The 23,064-nt window shown below is 36.9% G+C and overlaps 1 protein-coding gene and 1 pseudogene across 1 annotated transcript in view; both read right to left on the bottom strand.

The window, feature by feature from the left end:
* ZC4H2 (zinc finger C4H2-type containing) overlaps positions 1-23,064 on the bottom strand; it is a 558,331-nt gene that overhangs the window by 434,591 nt on the left and 100,676 nt on the right. The window lies entirely within an intron of this gene.
* On the bottom strand, positions 13,464-14,423 carry LOC126946539 (mortality factor 4-like protein 1; annotated as a pseudogene).

Here is a 23,064-nt window from a genome sequence, read left to right on the forward strand (position 1 = left end):
AAAAAAAAAAAAAAAAAAAAAAAAGGCTGAATAGCCAAGGCAATTCTAAATAAAAAGAATAAAGCTGTAAACATCATGCTACCTGTCTTCAAGCTATGCTACAGCACTACAATAATCTAAACAGCATAGTACTGGTACAAAAACACACACATAGACCAATGGAACAGAATAGAGAGCCCAGAAATAAGGCTACACACCTACAACTATCTGATCTTTGACAAAGCTGACAAAAACAAGCAATGGGAAAAGGAGTTTCTTTTCAATAAATGGTGCTGGGATAACTGGTCAGCCAAATGCAGAAAACTGAAACTGGACCCCTTCCTTATATCATATACAAAAATAAACTCAAGATGAATAAAAGACTTAAATGTAAAACCAAAAACTATGAAAACTCTAGAAGACAACTTAGGCAATATCATTTTGAACATAGGACCTGGTAAAAATTTTATGACAAAGATGCAAAAGCAGTCACAACAAAAGCAAAAATTGATGAATGGAATCTAATTAAACTAAAGAGCTTCTGCACCACCAAAGAAACTATCAATAGAGTAAAAAGACAACCTACAGAATGGGAGAAAATTTTTCATATTATGCATCTGACAGAGATCTAATAATCAGCATCTATAAAGAACTTAAACAGATGTACAACAACAACAAAATAACTCCATTAAAAAGTGGACAAAGGACACAACAGTCACTTAAAAAAAAAAAAGACACACATTTGGCCAAGAAACATATGAAAACAAAAAAGCTCAGCATCACTGATTATTAGAGAAATGAAAATCAAAACCACAATGAGATATTGTCTAACATCAGTCAGACTGGCTGTTATTTAAAAGTCAAAATTAACAGGTGCTGGCAAGGTTACAGAGGAAAAGGAATGCTTGTACACTGTTGGTGTAAGTGAACATTAGTTCAGCCATTGCAGCAAACAGCTTGGTGATTTCTCAAAGACCTATAAACAGAACTACCATTTGACTCGGCAATCCCATTACTGGGTTTATGCCCCCAAAATATAAATCATTCTATTATAAAGACACATGCACATGTATGTTCATTGCAGAACGCTTCACAATAGCAAAGACATGGAATCAACCTAAACGCTCATCAATGGTAGACTGGATAAAGAAAACAGTACCTATAAACCATGCAGCCATAGAAAAGAGTGAGAACATGTCCTTTGCAGGGACATGGATGGAACTGTATGCCATTACCCTTAAAAACTAATGCAGAAACAGAAAAACAAATGTCACATGTTCTCACTTGTAAGTGGAAGCTAATGATGAGAACACATGGACACAATGAAGGGAGCAATATAACTGGAGCCTACTTAGGGGTGTAGGGAGGGAGGAAGGAGCAGGTTGAAAGATTACCTATCACGTACTATGTTTATTACCTAGGTGATTAGATAATCTATGCAACAAACTTCCATGATGTGTTATTTCCCTATATAACAAACGTGCACATGTACCTGTGAACCTAAAATAAAATCAAAAACAGCAACAACAAAAAGCATGTCACCAACATCTTTTTCTTGTAAGGACTTCAGGCTGCTTCCAGTCATATTCGAACTTGAAGGGGATCTGTCATGCAAGGATCACATGGTGAGAGAGCAAGCAATAGAGATGGGAGGGAGGTGCCGGCTTCTTTTAAACAAACAGCTCTCACAGGAACTAATACAGCGAGAACTCACCCACCATCCCCCACCTTTCAAGAATGGCATTAATCTATTCATTAGGAATCTGCCCCCATGACTGGAACAGCTTCCATTAGGCCTCAACTCCAATATTGCAAATTAAATTTCCACATGAGTTTTTAAAGAGTCAAACAGACAAAACTGTAGCAAGTTGATTTTTGTGTGTGGTGCGACAAAAGGGACTAATTTCATTCTTCTGCATGTGTGGATGTTCACATTCCCAAACAACATTTATTGGGGGGACTGCTCATTTTTCATTTTGTGTTCTTGACATCTTTGTTGAAAATCAGTTAACCATAAATGTATGGATGTACTTCTGGGTTTCATATTCTTTTCCATTTGTCTATGTGTCTGTTTTTATGACAGTACCATGTTGTTTTGATTACTATATTTTTGTAGTAGAATTTGAAATCAGGTAGTGTGATTTCATCAGCTTAGGTCTTCACTCAAGATTGCTTTGGCTATTAGGGTTCTTCTTGGTTCCATGCAAAGTTTAGGATTTTTTTTCTCTTTCCATTTACAAATATTGAAATTTTGATCAGAATAGCATTGAATATGTAGGTTACCTTAACTTTTGTGAATATATTAATATTAATTCTTCCAATCCATGAACATGGAATAATTTTTCCAATTATTTTTTACTTCTTCAATTTTTTATTAATGTTTTATGGTTTTCAGTGTTAAATTTATTTGTAAGTATTTTTTTGTGTGTTAGTGATTTTAATGGAATTATTATAAAGTTCATTTTTGGTACATAGAAGCCCTACAGATTTTTGTGTGTTGATTTTGTTATTTGATATTTTATATTCTTATTTTGGATTATGTTGTCAACAAACAACAACTATTTAACTTCTTTTTTTCCTATATGGATACTTTTTAATTCTCTTTTTTTCCTGATAACTCTGGAAAGGACTTCCAATACTATGTTGAATTTTTTTTTTTTTAAGTTACATTGTCTTTATTCAAGGTCATCAAAGAGAAAGACAGACCTCTGTAAACAATGACAATAACAAACATACTTAATGAATTTTTTTTTATTATACTTTAAGTTTTAGGTTACATGTGCACAACTTGCAGGTTTATTACATATGTATGCATGTACCATGTTGGTGTGCTGCACCCATTAACTCGTCATTTACATTAGGCATATCTCCTAATGCTATCCCTCCCCCTCCTCCCTCACCACAAAAGACCGTGGTGTGTGATGTTCCCCTTCCTGTGTCCAAGTGATCTCATTGTTCAATTCCCACCTATGAGTGAGAACATGTGGTGTTTGGTTTTCTGTTCTTGTGATAGTTTGCTGAGAATGATGGTTTCCAGCTGCATCCGTGTCCCTACAAAGGACACGAACTTATCGTTTTTTATGGCTGCATAGTATTCCACGGTATATATGTGCCACATTTTCATAATCCAGTCTGTCACTGATGGACATTTGGGTTGATTCCAAGTCTTTGCTATTGTGAATAGTGCCATAATAAACATACGTGTGCATGTGTCTTTATACCATCATGATTTATAATCCTTTGGGTATATCTCCAGTAATGGGATGGCTGGGTCAAATGCTATTTCTAGTTCTAGATCCTTGAGGAATCGCCACACTGTTTTACACAATGGTGGAACTAGTTTACAGTCCCACCAACAGTGTAAAACTGTTCCTATTTCTCCACATCCTCTCCAGCACCTGTTGTTTCCTGACTTTTCAATGATTACCATTCTAACTGGTGTGAGATGGTATCTCATTGTGGTTTTGATTTGCATTTCTCTGATGGTGAGTGATGATGAGCATTTTTTCATGTGTCTGTTGGCTGTATGTATGTCTTCTTTTGAGAAGTGTCTGTTCATATCCTTTGCCCACTTTTTGATGGGGTTGTTTGTTTTTTTCTTGTAAATTTGTTTGAATTCTTTGTAGGTTCTGGATATTAGCCCTTTGTCAGATGAGAAGATTGCAAAAATTTTCTCCCATTCTGTAGGTTGCCTGTTCAGTCTGATGGTAGTTTCTTTTGCTGTGCAGAAGCTCTTTAGTTTAATTAGCTCCCATTTGTCAATTTTGGCTTTTGTTGCCGTTGCTTTTGGTATTTTAGACATGAAGTCCTTGCCCATGCCTATGTCCTGAATGGTATTACCTAAGTTTTTTTCTAGGACTTTTATGGTTTTAGGTCTAACATTTAAGTTTCTAATCCATCTTGAATTAATTTTCATATAAGGAGTAAGGAAAGGCCGGGCGCGATGGCTCAAGCCTGTAATCCCAGCACTTTGGGAGGCCGAGACGGGTGGATCACGAGGTCAGGAATCGAGACCATCCTGGCTAACACGGTGAAACCCCGTCTCTACTAAAAAATACAAAAACCTAGCTGGACGAGGTGGCGGGTGCCTGTAGTCCCAGCTACATGGGAGGCTGAGGCAGGAGAATGGTGTAAATCTGGGAGACGGAGCTTGCAGTGAGCTGAGATCTGGCCACTGCACTCCAGCCCCAGCAACAGAGCAAGACTCCGTCTCAAAAAAAAAAAAAAAAAAAAGAAGAAGTAAGGAAAGGATCCAGTTTCAGCTTTCTACTTATGGCTAGCTAATTTTCACAGAACTACTTATTAAATAGGGAATCCTTTTTCCATTTCTTGTTTTTCTGAGGTTTGTCAAAGATCAGATGGCTGTAGATGTGTAGTATTATTTCTGAGGGCTCTGTTCTGTTCCATAGGTCTATATCTCTGTTTTGGTACCAGTACCATGCTGTTTTGGTTACTGTAGCCTTGTAGTATAGTTTGAAATCAGGTAGCATGATGCCTCCAGCTTTGTTCTTTTGGCCTATGATTGTCTTGTCAATGTGTGCTCTTTTTTGGTTCCATATGAACTTTAAAGCAGTTTTTTCCAATTCTCTGAAGAAAGTCATTGGTAGCTTGATGGGGATGGCATTGAATCTATAAATTACCTTGGACAGTATGGCCATTTTCACAATATTGATTCTTCCTATACATGAGCATGGTATGTTCTTCCATTTGTTTGTGTCCTCTTTTATTTCACTGAGCAATGGTTCGTAGTTCTCCCTGAAGAGGTCCTTTACATCCCTTGTGAGTTGGATTCCTAGGTATTTTATATTCTTTGAAGCTATTGTGAATGGGAGTTCATTCATGATTTGGCTCTCTGTTTGTCTGTTATTGGTGTATAAGAATGCTTGTGATGTTTGCACGTTGATTTTGTATCCTGAGACTTTGCTGAAGTTGCTTATCAGCATCAGAGGATTTTCGGCTGAGATTATGGGGTTTTCTAAATATACAATCATGTCATCATCAAACAGGGACAATTTGACTTCTTCTTTTCCTAACTGAATACCCTTGATTTCTTTCTCTTGCCTGATTGCCCTAGCCAGAACTTCCAACACTATGTTGAATAGGAGTGGTGAGAGAGGGCGTCCCTGTCTTGTGCCAGTTTTCAAAGGGAATGCTTCCAGGTTTTGCCCATTCAGTATGATATTGGCTGTGGGTTTGTCATAAATAGCTCTTATTATTTTGAGATACGTTCCATCAATACGGAATTTATTGAGCGTTTTTAGCATGAAGGCTGTTGAATTTTGTCAAAGGCCTTTACTGCATCTATTGAGATAATCATGTGGTTTTTGTCTTTGGTTCTGTTTATATGCTGGTTTACGTTTATTGATTTCTGTATGTTGAACCAGCCTTGCATCCCAGGGATGAAGCCCACTTGATCATGATGGATAAGCTTTTTGATGTGCTGCTGGATTCGGTTTGCCAGTATTTTATTGAGGATTTTTGCATCGATGTTCATCAGGGATATTGGTCTAAAATTCTCTTTTTTGGTTTTGTCTCTGCCAGGCTTTAGTATCAGGATGATGTTGGCTTCATAAAATGAGTTAGGGAGGATTCTTTCTTTTTCTATTGATTGGAATAGTTTCAGAAGGAATGGTAACAGCCCCTCCTTGTACCTCTGGAAGAATTTGGCTGTGAATCCGTCTGGTCCTGGACTTTTTTTGGTTTGTAGGCTATTAATTATTGCCTCAATTTCAGAGCCTGCTATTGGTCTATTCAAGGATTCAGTTTCTTCCTGGTTCAGTGTTGGCAGAGTGTAATTTTCCAGGAAATTATCCATTTCTTCTAGGTTTTCAAGTTTATTTGTGTAGAGGTGTTTATAGTATTCTCTGATGGCAGTTTGTATTTCTGTGGGGTCGGTGGTGATATCCCCTTTAGCATTTTTTATTGCATCTATTTGTTTCTTCTCTCTTTTCTTATTTATTAGTCTTGCTAGTGGTCTACCAATTTTGTTGATCTTTTCAAAAAACCAGCTCCTGGATTCATTGATTTTTTGGAGGGTTTTTTGTGTCTCTATCTCCTTCAGTTCTGCTCTGATCTTAGTTATTTCTTGCCTTCTGCTAGCCTTTGAATGTGTTTGCTCTTGCTTCTCTAGCTCTTTTAATTGTGATGTTAGAGTGTCAATTTTAGATCTTTCCTGCTTTCTCTTGTGGGCATTTAATGCTATAAATTTCCCTCTACACACTGCTTTAAATGTGTCTCAGAGATTCTGGTATGTTGTATCTTTGTTCTCATTGGTTTCAAAGAACATCTTTCTTTCTGCTATCATTTCGTTATTTACCCAGTAGTCATTCAGGAGCAGGTTGTTCAGTTTCCATGTAGTTGAGCAGTTTTGATTGAGTTTCTTAGTCCTGAGTTCTAGTTTGATTGCACTGTGGTCTGAGAGGCAGTTTGTTATAATTTGTGTTCTTTTACATTTGCTGAGGAGTGCTTTACTTCCAACTATGTGGTCAATTTTGGAATAAGTGTGATGTGGTGCTGAGAACAATGTATATTCTGTTGATTTGGGGTGGAGAGTTATGTAGATATCTATTACATCCTCTTGATGCAGAGTTGAGTTCAATTACTGGATATCCTTGTTAGCTTTCTGTCTCATTGATCTGTCTAATGTTGACAGTGGGGTGTTAAAGTCTCTCATTATTATTGGATGGGAGTCTAAGTCTCTTTGTAAGTCTCTAAGGACTTGCTTTATGAATCTGGGTGCTCCTGTATTGGTTGCATATATATTTAGGATAGTTAGCTCTTCCTGTTGAATTGATCCCTTTACTATTCTGGAATGGCCTTCTTTGTCTCTTTTGATCTTTGATGGTTTAAAGTCTGTTTTATCAGAGACTAAGATTGCAACCTCTGCTTTTTTTGTTGTTTGTTTGTTTTCCGTTTGCTTGGTAGATCTTCCTCCATCCCTTTATTTTGAGCCTATGTGTGTCTCTGCATGTGAGATGGGTCTCCTGAATACAGCAAACTGATGAGTCTTGACTTTTTATCCAATTTGCCAGTCTGTGTCTTTTAATTTGAGCATTTAGTCCATTTACATTTAAGGTTAATATTGTTATATGTGAACTTCATCCTGTCATTATGATATTAGCTGGTTATTTTGCTCGTTGGTTGATGCAGTTTCTTCCTAGCATCGATGGACTTTATATTTTGGCATGTTTTTGCAATGGCTGGTATCGGTTGTTCCTTTCCATGTTTAGTGCTTCCTTCAGCATCTCTTGTAGGGCAGGCCTGGTGGTGACAAAATCTCTAAGCATTTGCTTGTCTGTAAAGGATTTTATTTCTCCTTCACTTATGAATCTTAGTTTGGCTGGATATGAAATTCTGGGTTGAAAATTCTTTTCTTTAAGAATGTTGAATATTGGCCCCCACTCTCTTCTGGCTTGGAGAGTTTCTGCTGAGAGATCTGCTGTTAGTCTGACGGGCTTCCCTTTGTGGGTAACCCGACCTTTCTCTCTGGATGCCCTTAAGATTTTTTCCTTCATTTCAACTTTGGTTAATCTGACGATTATGTGTCTTGGAGTTGCTCTTCTCGAGGATTATCTTCGTGGCGTTCTCTGTATTTCCTGAATTTGAATGTTGGCCTGCCTAACTAGGTTGGGGAAATTCTCCTGGATGATATACTACAGAGTGTTTTCCAACTTGGTTCCATTTTCCCCGTCACTTTCAGGCACACCAATCAGACGTAGATTTGGTCTTTTCACATAATCCAATATTTCTGGGAGGCTTTGTACATTTCTTTTTACTCTTTCTTCTCTACACTTCTCTTCTCACTTCATTTCATTCATTTGATCTTCAATCACTGATACTCTTTCTTCCAGTTGATCGAGTCGGTTACTGAAGCTCGTGCATTTGTCACGTAGTTCTCGTGTCATTGTTTTCATCTCTATCAGTTCTTATATGATCTTCTCTGCATTGATTATTCTACTTATCCATTCTTCCATTCTTTTTTCAAGGTTTTTAGTTTCTTTGCACTGGTTACGTAGTTCTTCCGTTAGCTCTGAGATGTTTGATCAACTGAAGCCTTCTTCTCTCAACTCATCAAAGTCATTCTCTGTCCAGCTTTGTTCCGTTGCTGGCAATGAGCTGCATTCCTTTGGAGGGGGAGATGCACTCTGATTTTTTGAATTTCCAGCTTTTCTGCACTGCTTTTTCCCCATCTTTGTGATTTTCTCTGTCTTTGGTCTTTGATGATGGTGATGTACTGATGGGGTTTTTTTTATGGGTGCCCTTTCTGTTTGTTAGTTTTCCTTCTCAGAGTCAGGACCCTCAGGTGCAGGTCTGTTGGAGTGTGCTTGAGGTCCACTCCAGACCCTGTTTGTCTGAGTATCAGCAGCGGAGGCTGCAGAAGATAGAATATTGCTGAACAGCGAGTGTTGCTGTCTGATTCTTGCTCTGGAAGCTTCATCTCAGGGGTGACCCAGTTGTGTGAGGTGTGAGGTGTCTGTCTGCACCTAGTGGGGGATGTCTCCCAGTTAGGCTACTCAGGGATCGGGGACCCACTTGAGCAGGCAGTCTGTCCGTTCTCAGATCTCAACTTCCGTGCTGGGAGAACCACTGCTCTCTTCAAAGCTGTCAGACAGGGACTTTTACATCTGCAGAGGTTTCTGCTGCTTTTTGTTTCACTATGTTGAATTTAAGTGGTGAGAGTTGGCATCCCTGTGTTGTTCTGGATCTTAGATAAAAGGGTTTTAATTTTTCAACAATGAATACAATGTTGTTGCCTTATCATATACAGTTATTATTGTGTTGAGTGTTGGGGTGATCAGACCCAACACCAGGTCATGGGGGCCCCCACACCCCCCGACAGGTGTGTGATGTTCCTCTCCCTGTGTCCATGTGTTCTCATTGTTCAACTGCCACTTATGAGTGAAAACATGTGGTGTTTGGTTTTCTGATCCTGTGTTAGTTTGCTGAGAATGATGGTTTCCAGCTTCATCCATGTTCCTGCAAAGGACATGAACTCATTCTTTTTTATGGCTGCATAGTATTCCATAGTATATATGTGCCACATTTTCATTATCTGGTCTACCATTGAGGTGCATTTGGTCTGGTTTTAAGTCTTTGTTATTGTAAATAGTGCTGCAGTAAACATACGTGTGCATGTGTCTTTATAGTAGAATGATTTATTATCCTTTGGGTATATACCCAGTAATGGGATTGCTGGGTCTAATGGTATTTCTAGTTCTAGATCCTGGAGCAATTGACACACTGTCTTCCACAATGATTGAACGAATTTACACTCCCACCAACAGTGTAAAAATGTTCCCATTTCTTCTATTCATCTCCAGCATCTGTTGTTTCCTGACTTTTTAATGATTGCCCTTTTTACTGTCATGAGATGGTATCTCATTGTGGTTTTGTTTGCATTTCTCTAATGACCAGTGATGTTGAGCTTTTCTTCATATGTTTCTTGATCGCATAGATTTTGTCTTTTGAGAAGGGTCTGTTCATATCCTTCGCCCACTTTTTAATAAGGTTGTTTTGGGTTTTTTTTCTTGTAAATTTGTTTAAGTTCCTTGTAGATTCTGGATATTAGACCTTTGTCAGATGGGTAGATTGCAAAAATATTCTCCCATTCTGTAGGTTGCCTGTTCACTCTGATGATAGTTTCTTTTGCTGTGCAGAAGCTCTTTAGTTTAATTAGATTTCATTTATCAATTTTGGCTTTGCTTGCAATTGCTTTTGGTGTTTTAGTCATGAAGTCTTTGCCCATGCCTACATTCTAAATGGTATTGCCTAGGTTTTCTTCCAGGGTTTTTATGGTTTCAGGCTTTGCATTTAAGTCTTTAATCCATCTTGAGTTATTCCACTGAGGTATAATGTTAAGTTATGTATTTGAGACCTTTCTTTTTTCATGTGAGCATTTATTATAATATACTTTTCTCTTAAAACTATTGTTGCTGCATTCCATAAGTTTGGTATGTTTTCATTTTTGTCTCAAGATGTTTTTCAGTTTCCTTTTAAAAATTTTTATTGACTCCTTGGTTGTTCATGAACACGTTTAATATCCATGTATTTGTGAATTTTTTAAATTTCTTCTGTTATTGATATCTGGTTTTATACCATTGTCATCTGAAAAGTTACTTCATATGATTTAAGTTTTCTTAAAATTTCCATGACTCCTCTTGTGGCTTAACCTATCCTGGAGAATGTTTCATGGGCACTTGAAAAGAGTGTGTATTATAGTCCTGCTTGATGGAATATTCTCTGTATGTCTTTTGTTTCCATTTGATCAAAACTGTTTTTTGAGTCTTCTGTTTTTTATTAATTTTCTGTTTGAATACCTGATAATTATTGAAAGTGGGGTATTTAAGTACCCTACTCTTATTGTATTGCAATCTATCTCTTCAGATTCTTTAGTATTTGCCTTTAGTATTTAGGTGCTCCAATATTGGGTACATGTAAATTTGCAATTTCATATATATATTCTTTTAACAAATTGATCTTTTTGGTATTATAAAATGTTTCTGTGTCTCTTTTTGCAGTTGCTTTTACATAAAGTTTATTTTACCTTATATAAATATTTCTACCCCAAATCTCTTTGGGTTTTCATTGCATGGAATACCTTTTTCTATTCTTTGACTTTCATTCTACATGTATCCTAATATCCAGAATAATAGAAAAATGCCCACTTTTGCCAGTTCCACTCAACATAGTATTGAAAGTCCTTGTCAGAGAAATAACGCTAGAGAGGAAATAAAAGTCATCTAAATGAGAAAGAAATTGCTATCTGCAGATGTCATGATATTATATGGAAAAAATTCTAAATATATCACTAAAAAACTAGAACAGGTAAACAAATTTAGTAAAGTTTCAGAATACAGAATCAAGAAACAAAAATCAATAGATTTTCTTTACATTAACAATGAACCATCTGAAAAATAAATCAAGAGAGATATTCCATTTACAATAACTATTCCAAAAAATAAATAAATGAATTACTTAGGAACAAATTTAACCAAAGCAAATGATATATATAATGAAAACTATAAAAACATTTATGAAAGAAATTGAAAAACATAAGTAAATAAAAAGTTAGCCCATGTTTATGGATTTAAAGAATTATTTTTTTAATGTTTATACCACTCAGAGTGATCTAAAAATTCAGCACAATTCCAATGTCATTTTTCTTAAAAATAGAAAAAAATCCTAAAATCTCCAATTGTTAAGACAATTATGAACAAAAAGAACAGAGCTGGAGATATCATGCTACCTGATTTTAAACTGTCCTACAACATGGTAGTAATTCAAACAGCATGGATCTGAAATAAAAGTAGACGCATCAAAAAATGGATCAGAATATAGAGCCCAGAAATAAATGAATAAACTCACATATATATGGTCTATTGACTTTCAACAAAGGTTTCAATTATGTACAATGAGAAAAGGACAATCTCTTCGATAAATGGTGTTGGGGAAACCAAATATCCATATACAAAACAATAAAATTTGACCCTTGTCTCACACATTATAAAAAATTAACTCAAAATAAATTAAAGACTTAAACGTGAGACCTAAAACTACAAAACCCATTAGAAGAAAGCATAGGGGCCTGGGCAATGTTATTTAATACTTGACTCCAAAAGCAAAAATAGACAAATGGGATTACATTGAAATAAAACATTTCTGTGCAACAGAGTAAACAATTAATACAGTGAAGAGACAACCTACTCATATGGATAAAATATTTGAAAGCCATATATTTGATAAGCAGTTAATGACCACAGTCTATAAAGAACTCAACGAACTCCATAGAAAGAAAACAAACAATTCCATTAAGAAATAGGCAAAAAACATGGATGAGACTGGAGGTCATTATTGTTGAGTTTAATAAGCCAAGCACAGAAAGACAAATCCTGCATGTTCTCACTTATACATGGAAGGTAAAAAGGTGGATCTTATGAAGATAGAGAGCAGATAAGGGATTACCACGGGCCAGGAATAGTACAGGGTAGGGAGGATAAAGAGAAGTTGATTAATAGGTACAAATATATGCTTGGATAGAAAAAAAATAAGACCTAGTGTTAGATAGATTGTCAGCATGGCCATAGTTTACAATAATCTTGTGTATTACTAAAAAATAGCTAGAAGAAAGAATTTGAATAGTTCTAACATAAAGAAAACACAACTTTTTTAGAGTGATAGATATGCCAAGCACACTGATTTCAACTTTACAAATTATATGCATGTATTAAATAATCACATTAACTTCAAATAATAAAATAAAATTTAACTCACTTTTTAAAAAGAAATGGGCTAGAAACCTGAATAGACACTTTTAAAAGAAGACATACAGATGGCCCACAGATGTGAAAAAGCCCTCAACATCACTAATCATTAAGGACATGCAAATTAAAACAACATTGATATATCACCTCACTTCTGTTAGAATGGCTATTATCAAAAAGACAAAGATTAAGTTTTGGCAGGGATGGAGAGAAAAGGGAACACTTGTACATTATTGGGGGAAATAAAAATTAGTACAGTCATTATGAAAAACAGTTTGGAGACTCCCCAAGAAACTAAAAATAAAATTACCATATGATCCAGCAATCCCACTTCTAGGAATTTACCCAAAACATTTAGAATCAGTATTTCAGAGATGTCATTGCAGCACTGTTCACAATAGCCAAGTTAAAGAATCAACCTGTGTCCATCGACACATAAATGGATAAAGAAAATGTGATAGATAGATAGATAGATAGATAGATAGATAGATAGATACAAATATACATAGATCTATATCTATATCTACATATCTACATATAGATATACATACAGTGTAATACTACTTAGCTTTTTTGGAATTTTTAAAAATTTTTATTAAAGATTTTAAAAACAATTCCTAAAAGACTGACCCTTCCAGAAAACTAGGTATACATACATTGTGTCTGTTTTGTTAAAATTTGCATTAGACACAAACATAAAAACCATGAAACAAGCCACCATTCTCCAACAATTTGAGCAAAGATAAAACTCTGAAGAACAACATGGATGGCTTGCAAAGGATGAGCTCTTTACGCACCGTAAAAAAAGAAGCACAAATGAATGAGTGTGTTCACTTGTTACAATGAATTGAACCTTTGGTATTAGGAATCAGAGCATTTTGTCATATAGGATTAGCATGTATTATAAAAGGGCATAGTGTCAAAGGAATAGAAACAGCAGCATTCAAATGCAGCTTCATAAACTAGGCAATAAAACACTCTATAGAATGTTTCTCTGTCATCCATCACTGAATACACCACTAGCAACTTTGAAATTTTTAAAAAGTAAGAAAAGAAAAAACGAACTATAACCCCTTTTATTTTCTCTGTTTAAAATCAAACAGAAAACAAGCATCAATTCTGTTATACACTAATATCTTCAAAATACGTCATTTGTACAAGAGAAAGTCTAAGAACAAAAAATATGTTTACAGAGATCCAAACATAACTGAGTGATAGTGCCTCTCACACAGTTTTACAATGGTACTCAAGAGGAGCCACTTGATAATCACTGGCCCTACACAAAGTTGCAGAATTCTTTGCAGGTATTTTAGGAAATCATGAAGATAATTCAGTAATAAAGCAAGGCTCTTCTCATCCAGTAGTGTATAGGCCAACATTGCTCCAATTTATACAAATAATCTCAGTAAATATGGCACTTTATACACTGGGAAAATGGCTGCATCAGGGTGATCTGCAAGAATTTCAGCATACAGTTGTCTCAGATTTGTAGGGTAGGTGGGTGCCCAACATTACGTTGAAGTATTCTTTTATCCCTGGCATAACTTCATTAACAGCATAGTCATCATCTGTGTTTCCATGAGATTTCTTGTAATTTGCATAATCCTTTATAGTGAAACCCACATTCTTCTTTGCAGAAAGATAAAACAGCTGTTTTTGCCTGGTAATTAAGTCGCAGTCATCAACAAGCAATAGTTTTAGCTCTTCAGGAACTTTATTTTATCTTCAACTCTGTTCATAAATGTTTCCTCATTTTCAAGAGCAGGATCTACCCAGGCCCTTTTCTTCCAAAAAGGCTGCAGAATCTCACTGCTACTGTCACCATCTCCATTTCCAGGTTTTTTCTGTTTCTTCTTTTTTGTTTTCACGTCAATATTTTTCTGTTGCACACAAGATGTCTTATTTCCTGGGGCAGCCCCTCTCATCTTTCCCTCTGCATGTTGTTCCTGACTGACTTTTTAAAGTTCTGTTTCTGCACATTGGTGTCCACGTATTTGACTACTCTGTTCTCTGGAATGATTCAACCCTATTTTTATTCCAACAATTGTAATGTACAAAGTATTTCACTTGTTTGTCCTTTATGGCAACCTCTACGCCCTTTGCTTCATAAAAAAGAGGCCGAAGAGAGTGCAGCACTCACTCACCCTCCTGGAGTTTCAGCTTTGGCTCCTCCTTTGCCATCATTTATAAGTGATTCACTGCCTCCTCATTCTTCCAGCACCCCCAACTACCACACCCTACTCGCTCCTATTTAGCTCTTTAAAATGAAGATTTTTTTTTTTTAATTTTCAACAAGGATGAAATTGGAGAACATTGAGATAAGTGAAATAAGCCAAACACAGAAAGACAAATGCTGTATATTCTCATTTATACATGGAATCTAAAATGATTTAGCTTATAGAAGCAGAGAGTAGAATGCTGGTTACCATAAGCTAGGGGTAGACAGAATGGAAAGATACTAGTCTAAGGGTACGAAGCCTGTGAGATAGGAAAAATAAGTTTAATATTTATTTATTTACATTTACAGTAAAGTGAAAGCAAGTTTATAAGGAAAGTAAAGGAATAAAAGAATGGCTACTCTGTAAGCAGAGCAGTGGCTTGAGCTGTTCAACTGAAGATATTTATTATTACTTCTTGATTATATGCTAAGCAAGGGTGTATTATTCATGAGTTTTCTGGGAAAGGAGTGAGCAATCCCCAAAACTGAGTGTTTCTTCCCTTTTTAGAACATATAGGGTAACTTCCTGACGTTGCCACGGCATTTGTAAACTATTATGGCATTGGTGGGAGTGTCTCTTTGCATGCTAATGCATTATCATTAGTGTATAACAAGCAGTGAGGATGACCAGAGGTCACTCTTGTTGCCATCTTAACTTTGGTGGGTTTTGGCTGGCTTCTTTGCTGTAGCTTGTTTCATCGGCAAAGTCTTTATGACCTGTATCTTGTGCCAACGTTCTATCTCATCCTGTGACTAAAAACGTCTTAACATCCTGGGAATGCAGCCCAGTAGGTCTCAGCCTTATTTTACCCAGCCCGTATTCAAGATAGAGTTGCTCTGGTTCAAACACCTCTTGCATATTTCTCCCCCTCCCTTTTGTAAGAGAACAATTAATCCTAAGCATTGTAGAGGGATGAAAATTTGTCTTCTGTAACTTCTTCAGGCTGAACAGGGGCAATAATATTCCTCCCTAACTATTAAGGTCTCTCGTATTTGGGATAGAGAGGAGCTCAGTCAGAAAGCTTCAGTATGTTAAGGGGCATTCGTAACTCTGAGTTCCAACAAAAGGTGATATCTGGAAGATTAATAAATGTTCAATTTAAGAAGACATTCAGTAAACTTATCTTGTGTTCCTATACAAAGAGTACAACAGCACTATATTCTACAACAATAAAGCAAAATAAGCAAAATTATCCAAAGTAAACTAAATAAGAAGGCAGTCCATGAACTGTGCAACCGTTGGAACCAAGCTGATATGGGGTTGCTAGATGATTCCAATATGTGTTTAGAATTAGAATATTGATACTGATCCGGATTTTTATATTACCTATCCCTCTTGTTTCTTCTGGGATGCAGCCAGAGATCACTGGTTGATTCACAGAAATAAGCAATCAGTCTAAATTGCAGATAACTATGTTGTCTAATAACTATTAGATAACATAGTTTTTGAAACATAATTTTTCTCTCTCCAGTCTCCCATTTGTACTAAAGACAAATCATGGTAAGACCAATTTGGATTATTATACTTGGCCTGATTATTTGTATAAAGTGCAGCAAGAATAATTATTTGTCACATAAGCTCTTTTTAAATTGGCTTTGATGGAACTCTGTTCCATAAGGAATCTCAGATATGACATTTTTTAAAGCTGAACACAGCCATGGGTTTGTGGCATCAAATGCCTGTGAGTTGGGTAAATTCTTCTCCTCCTGAGGATCTAATATAAACTTGGGGCTCCTGGGCCTGTCAGAAAGTGACAATCTTTACTTACCACAGGTAAGGAACTCTGCACAGGTACTGTGTAGACAAGGTAGGAGGCCAGTTTTAGCAAGGGGCTTTTATTGGCTCTATAAGTCAAGTCGAATTTCTTAAAGAAAAGCACAACATTCCAGTCAAAGCATTGGTAAAATAACCAGTTTCTCCAGTTGTGTCCTGCTGCAAAGGAAAATAGATTCTTATTGTACTTATGCAAATAGCTATGTTGCCATAAGTTAAGTGTAATCACAACTAGTTTCCGAATACTGGAGAAATCAGGTAGAGAGAAAAAAAATCCTCCAAATTTTGTTCACAGGAGTATAGTTTACTCAATTGTTAAAAGCTGTATATAGCTCCCCCAAAAAAGTTTTCTTGACTCTGAAAAATAAAACAAAGGATTAGCAATGTTTTAAGCAAAAAGTCAAAAAGATTAATTCAGTCTTCTATTAGTTCAGTCCATGCAGTTATCACCTATCCTGCTTGATAATCATGAATATTTCAGCTCTCCATCAGAGTCCTGAAAGTTTTTTTCTTCTATTCTAATGTCACAATCTCCAAAGTTATCAGAAACCTGCATTTAAAAACACCTGTTAGAGTTCTATAGTTGACTATGAAACAACCTTCTAAAGAGGACCAAAACAAGACAAATTTCTGTGTATGACAAAAAGTCTTAGGACAGCCACTATTAAAGCCACAATTGATAAGGAAACTTTTGTTCCTTCTGTAGCATACAACAATTTTACAAAACGATTATAACTATTAATAACATACACTAAGTCACATCAGAATTATAGGAGTTTCTCACAAATTAGGAACACATACCAAAAACATATTTATACAAATACAGTCCAAAGAAAGCCAAACACCATTTCATTTTTGACAATGTTTCCTGTATGATTTTTATACCAAATAAACCATATTTCACCATTACATTAGTGTACTATTGATGTCAAACCTAATTCTTAATAAAACCTTATAAACAAATGTATCCAATCTTAATCAATACGACTATAAGTAAGAGTCTTATAAACTTTTATAACCCTTTACAATTTTTTTATTAAAGATCAGGTCACTGCTCTCAGAAAACCCTGTTGTGCGTTTATTCCAATGTTCAATTTATGAAAAAACTGAATAATACTCCTTTAACTTTAGCCAATATGTTCACACGCAGAATTTCTTTTACAAGATTAATTTTTCACAAACCTTTCACAACTTGCCAAAACCTTCAGCTTTTTCCTCTCTAACTTAAAACAATCCTTTAACCCTTTAATCTAGGCAGAAAAATCTACATTCCTATACCTTCTTATAATCTTTCACCAAAAACACATTTCACTTTCCTTACATATCTTGCATGTAAAATTGTTTTTATTTTTCAAAATTATTGAAGTCACGTAAACTAAAGAGCATTACGCTTTTTGCTTTTCTGAAAAAATATTTTTAAGCCCTTTAATTTGAGCGCCTTTATGTATAAACATCACACACACAACACATATAAATGCACAGAGAGACAGAAGAAGATCCAGTAGTTGTAAGATTTTTCATTTGCCGAATTTTTAGTTGGATTACTGGCTTCAGAGTGGAGCTCTTGGAGGAACAGTGCCAGTTTCTCTGACTTAATGAGCTGGCACAACTGGAAGGCAAAAACAGATCCCCCAAAATTAAGGGTCCCATTTTTATATCAAATCTTAGATCTCCAAAAAGGGAAATGCTATGAAACAACACAGTGCAATGATCTTACCATGCATTTCATTACAAAGCAACCCAATCAGCCCAGTCTGTGATTGCCCCATCCCCCACGGGAGTCTTATCTCTCAGTGGCAGTGTGGGGACACTTCCATACTTTCCAGGTGGCTAAGAGCATGCTTCTCTGATCCAAATGTGCAGAGAGTGGAGTATTTCCTCATAACTTCCATGAGCTATCCCCAAAAGTATATTTCCTACCTAGTTATTATACATCAAAGCTCTCTCATAATATGAAGTAATTTCTGATACCCCCAAAGTATAATACATCAGATAATGCAATGCAAAATGGAACAAAGCCTTAGATTTTGAGAAGGATCTATCCACTTCGAATTCCTAGGGTTTCATAAGGAAGTCAGAGGGACAGAGGATTTTTTCAAAATGGGGTCTGTGGCGCCTCCTCTTTTTTTCTGAAGGAGTCCCAGGCTGTTGGAGCTTGTATATCCACTTTTAATTAAGCTGACTTTTTAACCATAGTGCTTAAAAAAGAAAGTTCTTTTAAATCTATTACCCAACAGCCAAACAGCCAATATTTCTGGCTTTTTAGCTTTACCAAAGTTAACCTCTCAAGTGAAACCAATAAGCCTTTACTAAGGTTATAACTTAACAACGAGTATGCAAGGTATTTTCAAAGAGGTGGTAAGAGTTTTTACAAAATCTAGACTCCTCAAAGGTAGCTCAGAGAAAGGAAAATTCAAGACGGTTCTTGGAGGGGAATAGATCAACAAATTGTAAAGGTCACACCGATATCAAATGAGAAAGGACTCGTTCCCTAAGCTGAGAAAAGAAGCCGGGTACCATTGTAAAATGGCAAAGCCTTAACTGCCAGACTACAGCATTGGGCAGCTTTCATTACTCTTCCCAGAGGGAGCCTAGAGCAGGCCAATTTTGAGCTTGCAAAGCCTTTTAACTGCTCGAGATAATTTTTAGGGCTAATTATGACATGAACCCCGAAATTCCTGTTCCCTGGATGGCAGAGACCAAGAGAAAGTACCACCAAATGGTTTCAAGGTCAAGCTCCCAAGAACATGAAAAAAAGATGAGAAGGAAACTTCATCTAGGTTTTTGTTTTGTTTTGTTTTGTTTTTTCAGGGAAGTGTAGCATAGTTTGTAACTGACCAGTTTGGTACGTCATCTTGAACAGCAGGCTTACAGGAATCCTAGGCCCATGTTCTATCCTAAGGGACCCCTCTTTCTGACAGAAAGATACAGAAAGACAAATTCATAGCACAAAGTATAACAAATTCACTACAGCTTAAGATTAGCCTCTTGAATCCTTTTGCTCATTAATTAAGACTTTACAGAGGAGATAAAGAGTGATTTTTATCATTCCTTCAACCAGTTTGCACAGAGAAGCTGGAAACCTGACTGGTAAGAAATTCATACCCTTTTGCTGGCTTGCCATGCTTCTGGGTTTTCTTTCCCTGAGCAGCGCTAGCGACCCAGCCCGCTACACCATTGCCCTGGGAGCCAAGCCACAACACAAAGGAAAATCATGGAATGAAAAGCAAAATCCTCTCAATTTTGCAAGTTTTCCCCCAACGGACTGCCTGGGGAAGCTAGATTAACATTTTCCATTCCAGCCAGAGCAAAATACATGTGGCAAAACAGATATTACCCACTCTGCTTAGCACCCAATATCAAACTGGCAAGACTTAAATTTGCTCCAGGTTGTGTCCTGTCATCTTTAATTTATTCAGAGTGTATTGAAAGAGTTTCAACATGCGGTCTCTGGGCAAGACAGTCACCCTGAGTAACAGAAAATATAGAAAAGAGAAAGGAGAGGAAGGGAGAGAAGCATTGCCTGTGGCAGAGTGGGAAAGGCAAGGAGCTCAGGGAGGCCAGAGAAAGACCCACCTATTGCAGCGACTGTGAATCAAAAGTCCAGGTTTGTCGGTAGCAAAGAGACCTCTTTCACCAGTTCCATTAGCTCTCAAGTTTCCCGCTTTGGGAAGAAGCAAAGCTCCCATGTCCCATGACCCTGTACATGCCAAATCCTGTCATCCACAGACATCAGCAAAGAGTGAAAGGCAGATTAATCCAAAGAGAATAGGAGTTAACATCTCTTACTGCCAAACCCATTCTTAGTCAATAGGGACTTTACTGAGAAGGGGGACCTCCACCTCCCTAAATATTTGGGAGGGCTCTAACGTTCCTAAGTTGGTCCCTGAACCCAAGTTCGGTCAAGCATTTTTGCTTTTTATTAACAGGAGTCTTTAACCCTCTCTGTCTTAGAAGAGACTCCTACTCCTCTAAGTTGAACCTCTAAGTTGAACCTCTAACCCAATCCCATTCTTTACCCAGGTACCCCACAACTTACTCAAAGTCAGCCAATTGGTGCTGCAGTCTATTTCCTTTTGGCCAAAGGTGTCCTCAGTATCATCCATTTGGGGCCCATCAGAAAGATGTTACCAGAATGGAGTCCCAATCTAGACCCCAAGAAAGGGTTCTTGGATCTTGCGCAAGAAAGAATTTGAGGTGAATCCATACAGTAAAGTGAAAGCAAATTTATTAAGAAAGTAAAGGAATAAAAGAATGGCTACTCCATAGACAGAATAGCCTGACTTTTTAAAGAGCTATTGTACAATGTGGTAGATGTAGCTAATAATCGAGTACTACACATTTCAAAATCACTTAAAGTAATTTCAAATGTTTTCATTACTAAAACCGTTAGCAATTTGAGGTGATGGGCATGTTTCTTCACTTGACTTAATTATTCCACCTTATATTTAAAAATCACAACATCACTTTCTATTCCATAAATAGATACAATTATAGTTTTTCAATATATAATTTAAAATTAACTAGAAGGGTATTGATAACATGCATGATTCTCTAGCACAAAAGTGATTCTAAAGTTGGAGAAACAGATAAAAGATCTTTTTGAAAATTAATGAGAAAGCATTTCTTACATAATTTGAAAATATCTATTAAATTCCTTGTGGATACATAGTAATGTTCTAGCATTCTGCCACCAGTTCACATTCTCTGTCTTCAGAACAATCCTTAGTACTCACAAGGGGATATTTGGCATTCAAAAATGTTTTGGGTGTCATTATATGTGAAATAGATCTTTTAAAGACAGCAGATGAATCAGTCTTATTTTTTATCTGACTTACCACTTTGTACCTTTTACGTGGGATATTTACACCATTTACACATTCAAGGTTAATATTGATATGTGAGGTTTTGATCCTATCCTGAAGGTGTTAGCTGATTGCTTTATAGTTTCTGTTATATGGTTGCTGTAGTAGAGTCTTTAGACTCTGTAGTTAAGTGACTTTTTCTTGTAGCAGATATTATTCTTTCATTTTCATGTTTAGAACTCCCATAAGGATCTCTCATAAGGGTAGTCTAGCAGTTACTATGTACACAAACTGTGTACAAAATCTACAGGAAATGAATAAATTTCTGGAAACTCACAACCTTCCAATATTGAATCAGGAAGAAATGGAAACCCTGAAGAGACCAATATTAGATTGGACAATTGAATCAGTAATTTAAAAACCCACCAACCAAACGAAGTCCTGGAACAGATAGATTCACAGTTGAATTCCATTAGACATACAAAGAAGAGTTGGTACCAATTCTACTGAAACTATTCCAATAAATTGAGAAGGAGGGAACACCCTTTTAACTCACTCTACAAAACCAGAATTACACTGATGCTAAAATCAGGCAAAGGCACAAGGAGAAAATAAAACTCTATGCCAATATCTCTGAAGAACATAAGGCAAAAGTGCTCAAGAAAATACTAGCAATCTGAATCTGGCAGCACATCAAAAAGTTAATTTTCCATGATCAAGTAGGCTTTATTCCTGGGATACAAGGTGGGTTCCACACATGCAAACCAATAAATGAGATTCACCACATAAACAGAACTAATAACAAAAACCATAAAATCATCTCAATATATGCAGGAAAAATCTTTCAATAAAATCCAACATCTCTTTATGATAACAATCCTCAACAAACTTGGCGTTGAAGGAAAATATCTCAAAATAATAAGAGCCTTCTGTGACAAACCTACAGCCAGCATCATACTGAATGGACAAAAGTTGAAAGTATTCTTCATAAGAAATGGAACAAGACAAGAATGCCCACACTTTTATTCAACATAGTACCGAAAGTCTTAGCCAGAGCAATAAGGCAAGAGAAAGAAACAAAAGCCTTCCAAACAGTAAAAGAAGTCAAATTATCTTTCTTTCCTGACAAAGAATCTATACCTAAAGAAACCCCTAAAGACTCCATTAAGAAGCAGGGAAAAGATGGCCAACTACATGCAACCAGGAGCAACAATTGCCACCAAGAGACTAGGACTAGGATGACTAGCACACTCCTAACAGATCTCCAGAGGGAAGGCATGGAGAATGGACAGAGGGAAGACACAGAAGCTAGGCTGAAGCAGGAGGAAGCTGAGAACACTGCATGGGGCTACAGTGCACCAGAACTCATTTCTGTCTGCCAGTGACTTTGGGGAAATGGGTGAATTGAACTGGGAAAAAGCAAGTTGCTCTTGCCACAGGCCTCTGGAATTCTGGCAAGAGAAGACCCCTCAAACATCATAGATACTTGAGCTGGCAAAGAGAGCTGCTTAGAGAAGTGGTAAGGGCAGCATGCCAGTTGATATTGGTCCCAGAGTATTTGTTACAGGAGCATCTGTAGCAGAGCATGGCCAGGAATTTCCATCTTCCTAGGCTCAATTTGCTCCCATAGGAGATTTTAGCCCTAGGGGAAATGTCAGACCTGAACTCTGCAGGGTGATCTTGCTCATCAGACAAGACCAGTCTGACCTAAGCACCCCTTGGTGTGCTGGGGTCTCCTGGGACCCCAGCCTGGCTTTGCCTGTTTGCAGTGCTTTGGGAGCTCAGATCATAGCTTTTGAAATGATGAACCATGCCTGACTGGCAGAGAGCTCAAGTGGGGTGGCACCCATGATCACACACAAGCCCACCCATTTCCTCTGTACACTGCAGCTTCCCCCAGGCCCATGGCCACCCCCCACATTGCTTTTCTGGCATGGTGGGGGGATGGATTTTGGCTTTAATGTTCTGATAGAGCATGTGGGCACACACACCCTGACCTGCCACTGCTGCTGGTGGGAGTGCACTTCA

Source organism: Macaca thibetana, chromosome X (genome assembly GCF_024542745.1).
Source record: "Macaca thibetana thibetana isolate TM-01 chromosome X, ASM2454274v1, whole genome shotgun sequence".
In the NCBI taxonomy this organism is placed as follows: domain Eukaryota; kingdom Metazoa; phylum Chordata; class Mammalia; order Primates; family Cercopithecidae; genus Macaca; species Macaca thibetana.